This window comes from Arvicola amphibius, unplaced genomic scaffold (assembly GCF_903992535.2).
Source record: "Arvicola amphibius unplaced genomic scaffold, mArvAmp1.2, whole genome shotgun sequence".
Lineage (NCBI taxonomy): Eukaryota > Metazoa > Chordata > Mammalia > Rodentia > Cricetidae > Arvicola > Arvicola amphibius.
In genome coordinates, this window is record NW_024582317.1 from 9005 (window position 1) to 25951 (window position 16947).

General features: G+C 39.4%; 1 pseudogene; it reads right to left on the bottom strand.

Moving 5' to 3' along the window:
• Nucleotides 1-6993: 6993 nt before the first annotated feature.
• LOC119805827 lies at nucleotides 6994-15535 on the bottom strand (annotated as a pseudogene).
• Nucleotides 15536-16947: the final 1412 nt, after the last annotated feature.

Below are 16947 nucleotides of genomic sequence, written 5' to 3' on the forward strand. Positions count from 1 at the left end.
ATTTCTACTAATATGGTGAGATTCATTCTACCAGTCCCGTTCATGTAGTAATGGAGCTGTATATTTTATTCACTAGCCCATGGAGGGAGATGTGCTGGCTAACAGCATTGCTCATAAAGACATTATTCCTGGCTCCACTATTCTCTATGTATTTAAATTTCTATGAACCCTACTCTATTTAATATTTTTCATTTGCCTAGAATTTGCTTTGAATTTCAGGAATAAAACTTGTAAAGCCATGGAACCATCACCCAGCCTTCTGATGGGGCAAAGATTTGTTTAAGATCTGGTTCCTACCTTTTTCTCATGATTGTCTGAAATACTTGTGACAACCAGGTAATATGTACCTTTAGTTCATGTGACCTCAGCATGAAATCACACAACAAACATTTCCTTTTTCGATTTAAAATTTCTCTTTAGTTGTTAATATTCTGGGCTGCCTTCTACCTGTGGGACAGGAAATCATTCCACCCACTTAGCACAGTTCACTGTACAAGCTAGCTAGCCACGTTGTGTCCTGGAGGAAAAAGGCAAGATTCCTATGGAGTGCAGGACTGTGGCAGTGTCTGCTATTGGAGGGTCAGGCAAGTGCTATTGTATTCTCTATTTTTGAAGATGTAGAAAAGACTTTTGATGGAAATAGAAAAGAATGTCCAGGAACCATTTTGCTGTCTCTTTAAGCAAACTATAGCCCTTTGGGAAAGTTCATCCCACTGAGGCCTCACTAGCCAATCAGTCCCTACAGTTGACCTGCCAGTCAGAAGTGGTGCTGTGCTCTTCCTGCACCTGCCTCCAAGTTAGTCTTTCCAGAGGAGCTGGTGCCAGCCATTTCCTGTGCTGTTGTATCTTTGTTCCTGCAGGGAGATGATGAACTGAGAGCTTTGGCGAGCTGTGAAACCACAACATGGTGAGCGAGGGAACTCATTCGTCTCCAGATGGGGAGGAGCAGAGGGTGAGGTGTGGGAAACTCTAAGGTGCATTCTCCCTGGATCTGGGTGGGAATATGTCGCCAGTTTTCTGGTGTTGTGAAGTCCCATGCGGTCCTTGCTAATTCATGGACCTGTGGGGACGCCTCTGAATAACTCTGCTCTGCGGGCTTAATTTGTTTAGGGAGTTGGGAGCAGGGAGCTGTGTGCACAATCGTCTTTCCAGTCAATTTCTGCAGGCATGATACATTCATAGAAACTGTTGGCAAACTTGGAGAGGCCTAGTTTCTCCAGTATTTCCCTGACATTTAGTACTTTTCATTTAACCTTCGCATATAGTCATCATTAATTTTAAATTTGAGGAGGTCCTCAACGGCTTCTCATGTGTTGGGTAGCACTTCACTGCCAGTGCTTAATACATAGGCTAACAAAGTAAAATTTAGCTAAAATTCTATTGCATCCAAACCATTCAAAACCTAAGTATATGTTAACCATGGCTGTTAGAGGTTAGAATGCTCATGTACACATTTTTCAAAAGGAATGTTCAGATATTTGGCTCCAAACCATTACAAAGAAACCATTTAAATCAGTCAGTAGGCCCTTCCCCACATCAAAAAGCAGGCCTCTAACAAGCTGCTCAACAAGGCATTACAGGGTCACACCCAACCTTAAGGCCTGGTGTGCCCTAAAGTTCCCCTTTCTTTTTGAGAAAAGCATAGTTCTGCCAGATGGGCAAAATGACATCAGGTGACAAATATTTGAAAAGCAAAATACTGTTTTGGTAAGGACTGACCTGACCAATTAAGGCTTTCATTTAGGACCTCAGGCAGGGAGAAAGAACATTCTTGGGAGCATTACCTAAGGGCCCGATGTATTTAAAATAAAACACAACTCCTTCTCTAAAACCAGGAATATGTTTGGAAGAGCTGGTAATGGTCAGGGGATAAGTCCTTTGTGGAGAAATTTCTTCAGTTCCTAAGAAACCAACTCTTCCCAGCATATGGAGCTATGATTTTCAGTCCCAAACCAACTCTGCATGTAGGAAAGTTCTTGAGATACCCTGTGTTCCCCTTGTGTAAAATTGTTTGACTAGCCTCCTCCTAAATTTTTCCCATTGTGTAATAGTTTCTACTGAGTTTATAAAATTCTCCCATTTCTTTCCATTTACTCCCAGGAAGTATACAAGATATAAGATGCTTTTCTTCTTTTCTTTTTTTATTTTGTTTTTGTTTTTTGGGACAGAGTTTCTCTGTAGGACTGACCTGACTGTCCTGACTTATTCTAGAACTCATGCTGTAGGCCAGGCTTGCTTCAAACTCACAGAGATTACTTGGCTCTGCCTCCTTAGTTTTGGGATTAAAGGCCTGTGCCACCATTACCTGGCAAGAGGCTATTTTACTTAAGAAGCTTACAAAGCATAGGACATATCCTCTCCAAGACCACCTTACCATAGCTTTTATCCTTTTTACAATTTACTTTTCTTTTTCTCATCCCCTGTGATCTTCACCTCAGAACCCTGTCAGTGAGGAATGCCCTGCTGTTTCAGGTCACCCTTGTGTAGTGAGAGGCAAGCAGGCCTGCTTTTCATCCAACCCGGATCCCACATGGCTAGCTTTATACCCGCAATAACAACACACAAATTGTATTCTTTTAAACACTGCCTGGCCCATTAGTTCCAGCCTCTTATTGTCTAATTCTCACATCTTGATTAACCCATTTCTAATAATCTGTGTAGCACCACGAAGTGGTGTCTTACCGGGAAAGATTCAGCATGTCTGACATGGTGGCTGGCTTCATGGCAACTGCTTGAGGCATTTGACTAACTTCCCTCTTTCCCAGCATTCTGTTCTGTCTACTTCATCTATCTAAATCTTGCCCTATCAAAAAGCCAAGGCAGTTTCTTTATTAACAAATGAGAGTCCTCCATCATCCTTGTACTTAAGAAATTATTCTGAGAATAACTTTGATGTGTAACTCTCCTGTCTGCCTAAATGTCTAGTCTGGCAAGTTGTCTGTTTTTATTTCAATTGTTCAAGGTGTATCCTGGAACCTGAACCTAAAGGACACGTAAGGAAAATAGCATATGTGGAACTCAAAATCTATCTTAGTTTGCTCCTTTGGCATTAGCCAAAGATGGATCTATGCCATCATTAAACAGATTTTTCATTATTAATTTCCTTAGTGAGTGAAGTGGTTTCTCAATGGAAATGCATATCAGTTCTAAAACAGCTGCATTTCCATCTTGTTTCTGAGACAACTTGATGGAGGAGAGTTATCTGTCTATGTTTTTTTTTTATTGGTTAATTAATAAAGAAAACTGTCTTGGCCCTTTAAGAGACAAAAAATTAGGTAGGTGGAGTAGACAGAACAAAATTGTGGGAACAAGAAAGTAGAGTTGGGGAGACGCTTCAGGCAGTCTCCATAGGAGTCTCCATGCTGCTCCTCTCCGAGATGGACGCAGGTTAAGATCTCTCCTGGTAAGCCACACCTCGTGGTGCTACCCAGATTACTAAATATGGGTTAAAAAAAGATGTAAAAATTAACCAACAAGAGGCTAAAACTATGGGCCAGGCAGTGTTTTAAAAAAATACAGTTTCCGTGTAATTATTTCGGGTGTAAAGCTAGCCGCGGGCGGGTGGCGGGACACAGCCCGCCGCTCCCACTACAACAACTTCTGTTATATTGACTTAGGTGGGGTTGGTATGTTGGTGTCCAGGGCAATGACCTTGCTGTTCTCTATATTACACTTTCAAAATTCTTAGATAAAAAACGGTACCACCTCAAAGCTTTAAAATTATGCATTTGAGTCATGTAGTTGACTATACAATGTAGTCATAGGAAAAGGATTTGCATACGGAGCATTTCTTCTGTCTTCAGACCACAATAGGAGAAATAGATTATTGTGTACACTGCAGGGGACACAACATAGGCAATCAGGTGTTGGTGCTGCCATTATGAAAAAGGACTGGACTGTAGTAGCAGGAGTGATTTTGCAATTTCCCAGTATGTTTTATTTTAATTAATGCCATGTTAATGTATATAGACCAGATGGTGAGTGGTGAACACTTTGGGAAGGTTATCGTGAGCCAATGAACATTGAATTTGCAATTATGAAACAATCCTATGAAGATATGAATGATCTTGCTTGACATAGTTATCCAGCTCAGAGGTTTGGGAACAGGCCACTGGGTGTAACTCTACTTGTCACATTATATAGATCTCAGCAGCAAACATATGCATAGGAGCAACATCAATCTATCTCCCATTCATGATGTCCTCTCTCTTAGGGAAGGGCCCACTCTTTTTCAAAGTCAATATACAAAGTTTTTTTTTAATCTTGAAAGTTTAATATTTTTATTACTTTTGAAATCACTTATTGGAATAATTTTCAAATATTTAGTTTAAGTGTATTGCTGCTCTTATCTCTATTTGTTTCTGTTCTCCAATGTTTCTAAGTTACTAATAGTTTCATTTCATTTCTCTCATGATGTTGACTATTGATTTCTTTGTAGAGAAATGTCTCCTATAGGTTAGGCTTGCCTCATGTTAGGTAACAAAGAATCATTTTGAACACGTAATCCTAACTCTGCTGCCAAGTGCTAGGATAAAATTCCTGAAACTTCTTTCAGGTTTGGCCTTGGCTAGCAATGAGAAAGAAAAATAGAACAGTTAATGAGGGTCTGCTGATCTTTCTGGATTTTATTGAGCCCTAAGAAGAAGAGGGACCTGTACAAGGATTTAGCTCATTGACCAACTTTGAAGCTGTCGAGACACAATGCAGAAAAGGAGAGGAGGGAAGGAGGGTGAGAGCTTTCCTCCTTCAACAGTAGTTGAGATTACCTATGTGGAATCAGGCAGTCCGTTGTAGATGTGATTATCCTGACTGACCACTGTTTGCCATGCACAGACCATGGCAATCAAGAATCTGGGTTAGTTACAGACCTTATCTTTAAACCTAATTGCTATATTTGTAGTAGCTCATGCAAAATAAAAGATCTGGGTAAAATGTTTTGGTCCTGGTGAACAGAACTGTTCCTTTTCTGGATTAGGATGTTCATCTTTAGAGAATGTATATAGGACATCTTTAATGGTCTCTAATACAAATCCCTAATGTCTGGACCATATGGTCATAAAGTCTGTTTCAACTTTTCAAAATGATTTTTGAGATTAAACTTGCATCATACTCACATTTTCTTTGATCCATCCATGCCCTAACATGACCCCAATTGTTTTCTATTTCCTGCTCTGTTTTTCTTTAACAACAGTTACACAGTAACAGTAGTTACTTTACGAATGTGACCTGTGTTTGTCTGCAGGATTTCCCATCTCTGAGGCAATGGGATGGCTGCACTGGAAATGGAGTGTGCAATGGAATGTGCACACAAAGGACCCTGTGCTTTGGATGAGGAACAGGATGTGCTCTAGGAGAGTCGAATAATGTGTACTAAATATAAACTGTCTAAACTGGGGCCCTGATTCCTGGGCTGGGAGGGCAGAACTGGAAGGACTGCATTGTCAGAGTCATTTGATCTCTGATCCTCCAATAGAGGAGCTGGTAATATTGTGCGGCCTAGCTGGGTGGCCCTAGCCAGTGAGGAATTCTGGGAAGGGTTAGCAATGGGGAGTACTAGTGGCAGACAGTTTGTGGGTTCTTTCCATGATTCTATTCTGCCTCTGCTGTAATAGTAAGGAAAATCACAAGCTATACCGTGGTGATTGTTGGGTGTTCAGGTCTGTTGAAATGTAATTTCTGCTGTGACTTGGACTGATCATGAGCCAGAATGAAGTTATGTTGGTCCATGTGGTTCATGTTGGCAGTGGCCCTTGTCCTCTGAGCCTCTCTGTATATGAATTTACTGGGGCAGGGGAGACTCTGGAACTGGAGGATATGATGCTGATTGTCCAGAGTACACACATGGACACTGCACTTGGTGTGCAGTGGAAAGAGAGATTAGCAAACTGAAGATGTAGATTCCAGAAGTTTTCAGTATTACATTCCAATTTCAGATTTGTGTGATAAAGATTACAAATAGTTTAGGAACTGGTAGGAAATGATAATATTGATCTTCTAGCAATGCATGATTAGAATGCTTTTAACATGATGCTGCCACTAGCTGCAGTGGTGTGATCCAGTGAAGCTTAGTTCCAGGGGACAAATGAGTTTCTGATCTGCAGAAATTTCTTAGTTGTGCGTTGTGTGGGCAGGTAGACAGAGCATAATTCACATATTGGACCATAATCCATGTAGGAGAAAATAAATTTTAAATCATTTTTCTTTTTCATAAACAACTATCTTCATGACACATTATTTTAAAAAAACCCATCCCTTGTAAATGAGTTTAAAAAATAAACAAAATCCAGTTCCCACCTCCTTATTCCCATTTCTTCCCATTCCCTCCAAATAAAAGTGAAAAATGTAAAGAAAAAATAAAACAAAATAAGAACACCTGATAAACAACAACAAAAACAAAAAACCAATGCTGCAAACCTTCCTAAAACACAGTAGTGCATTTCCCCGGGGTGAGTGGATTTTACCCTGAATCCACTGCGAGTGAGTTCTTTCCACTAAAAAACCTGCAAAGAAAGACACTCAAGACAGAAAAATAAACAAAAAAGCAAACAAAAAAATCACCAGACAAACTGGAGAGGCAGGATCCCTGAGGAAAGAAGGGTAGGGTGTGCTAGACCTGGTAAATCAGGAGAAGGCAGGGAGAAGATGAGGGAAGGAAACAAGCTTAACAGACTGGTGCCCTGCAGCGCTGTAGGTAAACAAAAGGTCTCCTATATCCGTGCCCACCTACCCTTGAGCAGGCCCAAAGAGAGTGAAGTGGGGCAGGAAAACTGGGAGCAGTTTGCACATTTGAGAAGTGTAAATATCGAATCTCCAGAGGGAATATGTCACCCTGCCTTACTCCCTGGGCCTGCCCTACTGCCCAGAGCAGGTCGCTCCTCAGTTATTTATGGGATTCTCCACCTTCCACAGTATATCTTTTTTAGAAAATATTTTTCCATCTTCTGTTTTTCTTTCTTTTCTTTTAATTCTTTTTTAGATCCAAGAGCCAGCTGTTTAAACACTGTAGAATCCAGACTGGGAGCTGTTGTAATTGGTAGTTCAGGCACAGTATTGGGCATATGGGAAACCCGTCTGTTGTGCTGATGGGAATCACCTTGATCTGTCTCCCTGTAAACAGGGAATCATCTAAAGCCAGGGAAGTCCTCACTGACTCTTTGTCTAAGAATTCTATATATGCAAACCCTTTGGCAAGGCCACTGAATTGGTCACAGACTGTAGTAACACGATCGACTGAAACACAGCCATGAAAGTGAGCTTGCAGCTCTTCTGCTGTTGCACCATAGTCCACATTGCCAACATAGATGGAACTGGCATCAGCCTCCATCTTCTCCAGAGACGTGATCCCTGAGCCAGCGTTGCCTGAGGTTGTTCTCTTGTTCATCTGCTTCTCTACCTCATTTTGTAGCTCCTTTAACTTCTCATCCTCTTCATCTATCTCCCTGACTCCCTGAAGCTTTGATCACTTCTACCTCTGGGTCCTCAGTGATGCTGTCCCTGGGGTTCACCTGAAACAGTCTTGGCTCATCCTCCTGCTCCTGGCTGCCAGGGCCCCTTCAGGTGAGCCTGTAGTGGGAGGGGCCTGGGATGGTGGGGTGGCATAGAATGGGGACTCATTGCACAGGCTGTTCCCATTGTCCCCTGCACCCCCGGGTCTCCCTCCATGGCTCCCCAAAGGCCCCAGGCCCACTGCTCAGGCACGTATCTCCAAAACCACCTGCTTTCCCCACTATTCCTTAAATCATTTTTTCTAGGTTGTTTGGAATTGGATATCAGTGGAGCAGCATTTATCTGAAACCAGAAGAAAGCATAAGGGGCTGTTGAGCCATCACAAGAGATTTCTGTTTCCTAAGAGAACATCTATATCATGAGAATTCTCTCTTTGGAAGACATATCAGTAACTGGAGGTCAGAAACAACAGTTTAAGGGTCACTTTGAGATAACTTTGTGAAAGTTGTGCAGTTTGTGTTTATTTAATTGCTGTACGCATATAATCAGAGGTAGCTGGGTAACATTGGACAAGATCACACTTTTCCTTATCTAAGTTTTCTTTGGTCTTTTGATTAAAAGTTGACTATGTATTTCTGCCTCTGCTTTTGCTTTTTTATTTCCTTCCAGTTAATTCTTTCACAAAAATTGTGCACATTTTTTATTTATTTATAATTGTGAAAAGTATAAAAGTCATAATCCATGAATTTGTATACTATTTTTTCTCTAATCTAACTGTAATCTAAATATATTATTGGTTATCTTTAAAATGATGGACCTTCATCAGTTTTATTCAGGAAATTTCTAATGTTATTAGGTAATTATTTTTTTGGAAAGTCTCTGTAGAAAGAGTGCTTTTTTTCTTCTTAGATGCCTGCCTCTTTCCATTTCCTGACATATCTGTGTTTTCCAGTTGTTGCTATCTTCATATTTGAATCTTTGCTATTTAATTGTTGGTATGATCAATACACAAGCCCTTGAGCCTTCTGAATGTTTCCACTGGAAATATTGGTTTGTTATCAGTTGTCCAGTTATAAATTGTTGGGCAAAGCTATTTGTATTCATTTAATGCTGGAAACTTACCATACACTAAATCATAATTTTTATAGATCATCTTCCTAAGAATCATTTTTCCTTCTTTTTTATGTTTTGTGTTTCTTCATTTTCTTAATCTGAGAAAGACTTGACTTGTTGGTTAAAAGGTTTTGGCAGGTGGCTCAGCACATATTCTTTTTGTGGATGACCTGAGTTCAGATACCTACACACAAGTTGGGAGGTTTATAGATCTCTACTATTCCCAATTCAGCCACCTCCCTTTTGTATCTCACCTCTCTCTCTCTCTCTCTCTCTCTCTCTCTCTCTCTCTCTCTCTCTCTCTCTCTCTCTCGCTCTCTCGCTCTCTCTCTCTCGCTCTCTCTCTCTCTCTCTCGCTCTCTCTCTCTCGCTCTCTCTCTCTCTCTCGCTCTCTCTCTCTCACCTCTCTCTCTCTCGCTCTCTCTCTTTCTCTCTCTCCTCGAGCTAAGAACTAGTGGCTGGATGCTGTGCTTCTCTAATCTCTCAGCTTTTAGCCCTACTATCTGTCTACAGGGTTTATGAATAAGATCAATTTGTACTACATCTAAAATCTAATTAAAAAAAAGTCTTCTTCATAAAAATACACAAACATACACAAAAAAATAGCAGTAACCTTATTTTCAAAAGTGCTTGGAACTTATAGAGCAGTTGGAGTAAATCAAGTTGATTTACATGAACACTGATTCTTTAAAAATCTGTTGTTTTGAAATTCCATTTAAACAGATTTCATTTCCTCACTGTAATGCAGACTTGGATTCAGTCACCAATTGTAGGAAACAACATGGTAAGTGATCCTAACAGACATCATTTTCTTTATCATAAGAGAATGAGATGCTTTCAGTAATCAAATCTATTTTCTGTAAAGTGAAAACTTCAAAGTGAATTTTGTAAATTTTGGTGAAACAGCCCTTCTCACCCAACCCATTTTCTATTATTGTAAAGGAAAGAACAGGATGTGATATGGCCAGTGATTTTGATTAGAACCTTGTTGTTCTTCTTTAAGAAACAATAACATGTGTGTGTGTGTGTGTGTGTGTGTGTGTAGATTTGTGTTTGTGTCTTGTTTTGTCAATGGTGTCATCCATATTGTTGATTTTGTGAACCATAATTTAATTATATCTTTCATTGTTTTTGATAATGATGGACCTTCCCCAATTTGTACTCAGAATATTTTTTATACTCTTTGGTGATAAACAGTTTTACTTTTCTTTTCTTGATCTCAGATGTTTGCTTCTAATTATTTAATTTTTTCATTTATATTTTAATAATAAAGCTTGCCTGAAGATCATAAAGTAAAACAGATGCCCTGGCCAGTCTTATACCACAGGCAATACTGACACACACCTTTAATTACAGTAGTCACACTTTAATCCCAGTAGTCAAATTCTGGTGCCTCACATCTTTAATCCTATCACTAAGGAGTTGCAGATAAGAAGTGGCATGCCTAGGCAGAAAGAGGAATATAAGGTGGTATGAGAGAGGAGCTGAGGATTGAGTGTTTTGTAGAAAGAGCATTCACTCTAAGGACTTGTAGAGACTGGATACCCCATTTGGTGAGTGTAACAACATTTATCTAGGGCTTCCCTTGGAGGGGATGCTGAGGCTAAGGAAAAGTTGGATTAAGAGAAATGAAGAGAGAATCATAGGTTAGACTGAGAGGATGGAAGGTCAATAGAAAACAGCCCGAGTTTGTTTCTCAGCCAGCATATATACTAAATACAGTCAAAATGCAGATCAAAAAGCAGTACAGTCAGCTACCAACCTCCCTGCACTGTGCTTGTAGGCAGCTCAAACCTGTGCATTATCTGATTCAGCTAAGCAGCTTCTAACAAGGAGTGCCTGTGGTTGGCCTACACTAGCCCAAAACTCAATAGAAAAAATGGGCTCTTTCAGCTGGGCAAAATGCTTTTTCTGTTGGGAAACACAGATGTTACTCACAGCCCTCAAGGTTACTAGAAGAACAGCAGGCATGCTTGAACTCAAATGGAATTTTTAAGTCTGAAATGACTCCAGATAGAAACTGAGTCACACATGGGCTCCCACATTGGACTGGAAATTTTATAGAGCTAAGAACTAGTGGCTGGATGCTGTGCTTCTCTAATCTCTCAGCTTTTAGCCCTACTATCTGTCTACAGGGTTTATGAATAAGATCAATTTGCACTACATCTAAAATCTAATTTTAAAAACGACTTCTTCTTAATTCCTGTTCATGTTTTTGGGTCTAAATCTCTATCAAGTAACTTAAAATTAAGTTTTTGAATTCTGTATATAAATAAAAAAAATGTTCCTTTAACCTCTTTGAGCTTTACTACATACAGCACTTAAAAGGTTTTCTACAGTAAACCATGATCATTCTTAACAGTGACCATTAAAATCTTAAAGAGGGGCTAAGGGCCCCACAACATTGATTCCTCCTAGAGTGCGGTAATGCCACTAAACTGACTACCTCTCCAAAGGTCAGCTTTGGGCTATGTATTATTCAGGACAATTCCAAGATACTATTTAAGATGGTCCTCATGCACTACATTAGCCAGAACTTGAGATAGTTCCTCCACTTTCCCATTACACAAAGGCTGGACAAGAGATAATACAGGCAGTTCGCCCATGAATTGAAATTATCCTAGGTTTATTTCAGGGACCCTTATAGATGCCATTGCCCACAGACAACAAAAAAATTTTAAAACATGGTTTCCATATTGCCAAGATCTGGGGCAAGCAGTTTGGTCATTCATTAGGTCATGATTTATGTCATCATTGAGGTGGAGGTGGTAACAAGTTACTATGAGTAATGGTAAAAAATATAAACAAAGGAGATTATATTCAGTTATCTTGTTCTGAAAAGAAAAAAGGAAGGTATAGAAATTATAGGATAAGTGATAGATTACTAAATTGACATTAAATAAAAAACAACTATTTTATTAAATATTTTACATTAATATGGATTTTGTATATTAATACATATTTGAGATTAATTTTTGTTATATTATAGATGTTTTTAATTTTTAACATATTTTTGTATATTCATGCAAATTCAAAGTTATTTTTGATAAAATATACTGTACATACATTTCTACATTTATGTTAGGTTTTGTGCCCAACAAGTCACTTTACGATATAAAATAATTCTCTAGTCCTTAAAATTACTATTACAAGCTATTTATATTAATAAAATTACAGATTAATAGTTACATATTATAATCATACTTACAGTCATGTTCGGTAGGCTTTCAAGGTGAAACAAAAAGACATTTCATTTCCATTTTTTTCATGATAGGGTTCATTTGTATTACTCTGGTTGTCCTGGAAATCACTTTGTAGAAAAGAGTGGCTTTGAGCACACTGAGATCAACCTGCTTCTGCCACACAAGTACTGGGATTAAAGATATGCATCATCACTCTCTGGCCAAAAATACATTTTAAATAAGTCATCAAACATTTCCTATTCAACATATGACATTTAAGATGTTATGATTATATAAGGCTTTTATGGCAAGACAGGTCTGTTCCTGACAACACCAATCTACTTCAGAGAAATGATGGCTATCATACAAATTAACTAAATGTAGTTAACTTTCTTGCTGGCAAGACTTAGGCACTACTGGCAAGAAACTGTCTTTGACTTACATACTGACAGTATACTGCCAAAGTTAGATAAGCAGGACACAAAAGAAAGTGACAGCTGAGCATTGCCATGGCATAGCAGGACAGTCCTTCAAAATTCCTGCTTCACAGAAACTTGGTCAGATCTTATAGGTGTATAGGACAAAGTTAAAAGTTCCAATGGTACAGTGGAATCTTGGGTGAAGTCCTGGGTGACTGTCCAGGCAGTCAGTTGTTTATGTCATTTCTTAGTTTTTTAAATTGTTTTTATTGAGGTATATATTTTTCTCTGCTCTCCTCCCTTCCTCCCCTCTTCTACCTTCTCCCATGATTCCCATGCTCCCAATTAGGTCAGAAGATTCTGTCTTTTGCTACTTTCCATGTAGATTAGATCCATGTGTGTCTCTCTTAGATTCCTCTTTGTTATCTAGGTTCTCTGGGGTTGAGAATTGTAGGCTGGTTTTCTTTGCTTTAGGTCTAAAAGCCACTTATGAGTGAGGACATTGTATATTTGTCTTTCTGGGTCTGGGTTACCTCACTCAGTATGCTGTGTTCTTGATCCATAAATTTGCCTGCAGTTTCAAGATGTCATTTTTTTTCGTGCTGTGTGGTACTCCATTGTGTAAATGCAGCACATTTTCCTCATCCATTCTTTGGTCAGGGAGTGTTTAGGTTGTTACCAGGCTAATACAAATAGTGCTGATATGAATATAGCTGGAGTCATGCCCTTGGGGTATGATTGAGAATCATTTAGGTATTACTTGGTCTTGAGGTAGGTTGTGTCCTAATTTTCTGAGAAATCACCATTCTGATTTCTAAAGTGATTGTATCAGTTTGCATGCCCACTAGCAATGGAGAAGTTTTCCCTTCACCCGACATCCTCTCCAGCATAAACTGTCCTCAGTGTTTTTGATCTTGGTTATTTTTACAGGTATAAGGTGAAATCTGAGTTGCTTTTACATTTCTCTAATGGCTAAGGATGTTGAGCATTTCCTTAAGTGTCTTTCAGTCATTCTATAGTCATCTGTTGAGAGTTCTCTGTTTAAGTCTGTACATTTTTTCTATTGGATTATTAATCTTCTAATGACCAGTTCCTTGAGCTCTTTATATATTTTGGATATCAGCCCTCTGTTTGATGTGGGGTTGAAGAAGACCTTTTTCCATCCTGTAGGCTGCCGTTTTATTGAACATTTCCTCGGCTTTTCAGAAAGTTCTTAGTTTCAGGTAGTCCCATCTATTAAATATTGCTATTAGTGTTCATGCTGCTGGGGTTATATTTAGAAAGTGGCCTCCTGTACCAATGTGTTCAAGTGTACTTCCCAGTTTCATGGTTTTATGTGGTTGGTTTTATGTTTTGATCTATTTGGACTTGAGATTTCTGCATGGAGGTAGATAAACACTATACTTTCTGTTTACTCAGGTAGTATTATATCCTTCTTAGGTCTCTAATGGAGTTAAATACTAGATAATTGTAGTTCTCTCTGTTACCAAATTGAAACAACTCAGAAACTAGCATGAAATATGTAAGGTTAAGAGATATAAAAAGTTTATTTTAGGTTGGAATAAAAATGATTTAGGTACAACACTCTGGACTTACCTAGATAGGATAGATAATAAAGTATTTTCTCTAAATTTACCAAATACAAATGGATTTTTCATTGTTTCCTATATATTTATATATAGTTGTTGTATATTTTGTATATAGCTTTACTGTGTTAGTGATGGAGGTGGGTCTTCTATCAATCTGTTGATTTCATTGGTTAATTAATAAAGAAAACTGCTTGGCCTAATAGGTTAGAAAATAGGTGGGTGGAGTAGACAGAACAGGAAGAAGAAAGTGAGGTAGATGGCTCAGACAATTGCCCTGCCTCTACAACCAGATGCAATGAAGCCAGCCACCAGGTCAGAGATGCTGAATATTTCCCGGTAAGACACCATTCATGGTGTTACACAGATTATTAGATATGGGTTAGTCAAGGTGTGAATAAGAGGCTGAAAATAATGGGCCAGGCAATATTTAAAAGAATACAGTTTCTGTGTAATTATTTCGGGTAAAGCTAGCCGGGCGGCCAGGAGCCGGGCAGCGGGAACGCGGCCCGCAGCCCCTCACTACAGTGTTAGTTAAATTCTTCACTTTTTATTTAGTAAGAAAGGGGAAATGTATGAATTTTGATCATGTTCTCATAACACAGCTTGCTTGGAGTCAGGACAGGAGCTAACAACAACCTGACTGAAAATTACCCTGGAGGTTTGGAGGACTTTGGCCAGGTAGGAGTCAGGATTAAGGCAAGTTTGAGAGAAGATATGAGCTCTTTTCTTGCATGGAGAAATTGAAGAGGTAGTAGTCACCAGTGGCTGATCAATTGGTTTTCTGATCTTTTAAGTTCTTACACTGCTCTCTGATTCCTGAGTTTTTATTTTATTTTATTTTAGTTTAGTTTAGTTTAGTTTAGTTTAGTTTTTCTGAGATAGGGTTTCTCTGTGGCTTTGGAGCCTGTCCTGGAACTCATTTTGTAGCCCAGGCTGGCCTTGAACTCACAGAGACCTGCCTGCTTCTGCTTCCCAAGTGCTGGAATTAAAGGTGTGTGCCACAACTGCCTGGTCTGAGTTTTTATTTTAAATATCAATTAGATTAATGCTTCAGTAGGGCTAGAGCTAATTAAGTAAGCCCTTTGAAAATGAAGCCCCACCAGTCATTGGTGGTGCATTTTTGTGAGTTCAAGGCCAGTCTGGTCTACAAGAGGTAGTTACAAGAAAGGCTCCAAAGCTACACAGAAACCCTGTCTCAAGAAACACAAACCAAAAACCAAAAACTAAAACAAACAAAACAATCAAAATATGTAGCCCCATGTACCTGAGAGAGAACCACAGGATTTGGTATTTGCTATGCTGAATTTTCATCTTTCCTTGACCCAATCTTCCCCCATTTGTCCTCATTCCTCTCTTTCATTTGTCCTTTGTTTCTTCTTTTTTTTACCTTAACTGCAGTGCTTCCCTCCAACATTCATCTGAGTCCCACATTTCCCCAAATCTCTCTTCTTTGTTTACCTTTAGAATCTCATACATATCATGGTGTCTTGTTATAATTAGGGATTCTGCTTTTGTGATGAAACACCATGACCAAAAAGCAAAACTGGGTGAAAAGGGTTTAGTTGGCTTATACTTCCATATTGTTGTTCACTATTAAAGAATATCAGGGAAGGAACTCAAGAAGGGCAGGATCCTTGAGTCAAGTATGATGGAAATGTGATGGGGGTGTGCTTCTTACTTTCTTACCTCACAGGACTTACTCATCCTCTCTTCTTATAGAAACCAGGACCAGCCCAGGAATGACCCAACTCTCAATGGGCTGTGCCCTCTGCCATTGATCAGTCATTGAGAGAATGCCTCATTTCTGAATCCCATGGAGGCATTTTCTTTTCCTGAGGCTCCCTAATCTTTGATGTCTCAAGGCCATTGTCAAGTAGACAAGGAAAACCAGCCCACATACATGGAACAACAGGTTAAATTAAGACTATGCAAAATCCATATAAAGCCTGGATATAGAAACCCAGTATGAGGAAAGGGGTCTTGAATGCTGTCAAATGAGTTAAAGTACACCCTACATAAACACACAGCCAGTCTTAGGAGTCCCACAATACACCAAAGTATGTACTGATAACATATATGCAAAGCATTTAGCACAGGCCCCTATAGGATCATGAGTCTCTGTAAGCACCAATAACTCCTGCTTAGTTGATACTGTGGGCTGTGTTATCCTAGTGTCCTCAACCAAGTTGGGAGGAGGTTACTATGGTATTTACTCCCCATTGCCAGCGTGGTCTCCTTACCTCCTCTTATTGTTTGACTGCCTGTGTCTGCTCCTGCTGCTTTCAGTTCCTGGATTAGGCCAGTCTGATAACAATTGGCTGGGGCACCATTCTGTGAGAATAGCAGAATATCATTAGAAATCATTTCATGGACTTTTTGCCTATCTTGTTTGGTTCTATCATAGAAGTGTAATGTACTGAGCTTCAGATTCGTGGACATCCAATTAGGATGGGCATTGTCTCCCTCTAATCGAATGGGTCTGAAGTTTCACGAGTTATTTGTTTACTCCTACATGTTCTGGGGAACAAATAACTCAACATATCTTGCAAGCAGGACTAGATGTAGATGTAACTGTTGCTGGGTTGGTGTCCCATTCCCAACATTGAATACTTTGCCTGGTTAGAGAAGACTCCACAGGCTTCTTATCTCCCTTTCCTAAAAGTCCTTGCTAGTGGCATTTTCATATGATCTAATGAGTATTTATGGTACTATGTACCGTACCAACTCCCAAATGTGCCCCAATTCCTGTAGTTTTTCCTCATTCTCCCTACATCCAAGAACCCTGATCCTGCTTTCTCCTGTTCCCATCCCCAACTACCCCCATTCAATTCAGAAGACCTATTCTAGTGCCCCTTTAAGGGAGGTCGATGTATCCCTCCCTTGATCCTTTGTTGTTAACTAACTCTCTCTGTGTCTGTGGATTGTAGCATGATTATCCTTTACTTTACTTTACAACCAATATTAATGTATGAGGGAGTTCACACCATTGTCATTGGTATTGCTGGGTCTTGAGGTAGGCTGAATCCTAATTTTCTGAAAAACTGCCATACTGTTTTCCAGAGTGGTTGTACAATTTGCATTTCCACCAGCAATGGAAGAGTCTTGCCCTTACCCCCATATCCTCTCCAGCATAAGCAGTCATTGGTGTTTTTAATCTTAGCCACTCTGACAGGTGTAGGGGGAATTGCAGAGTCATTT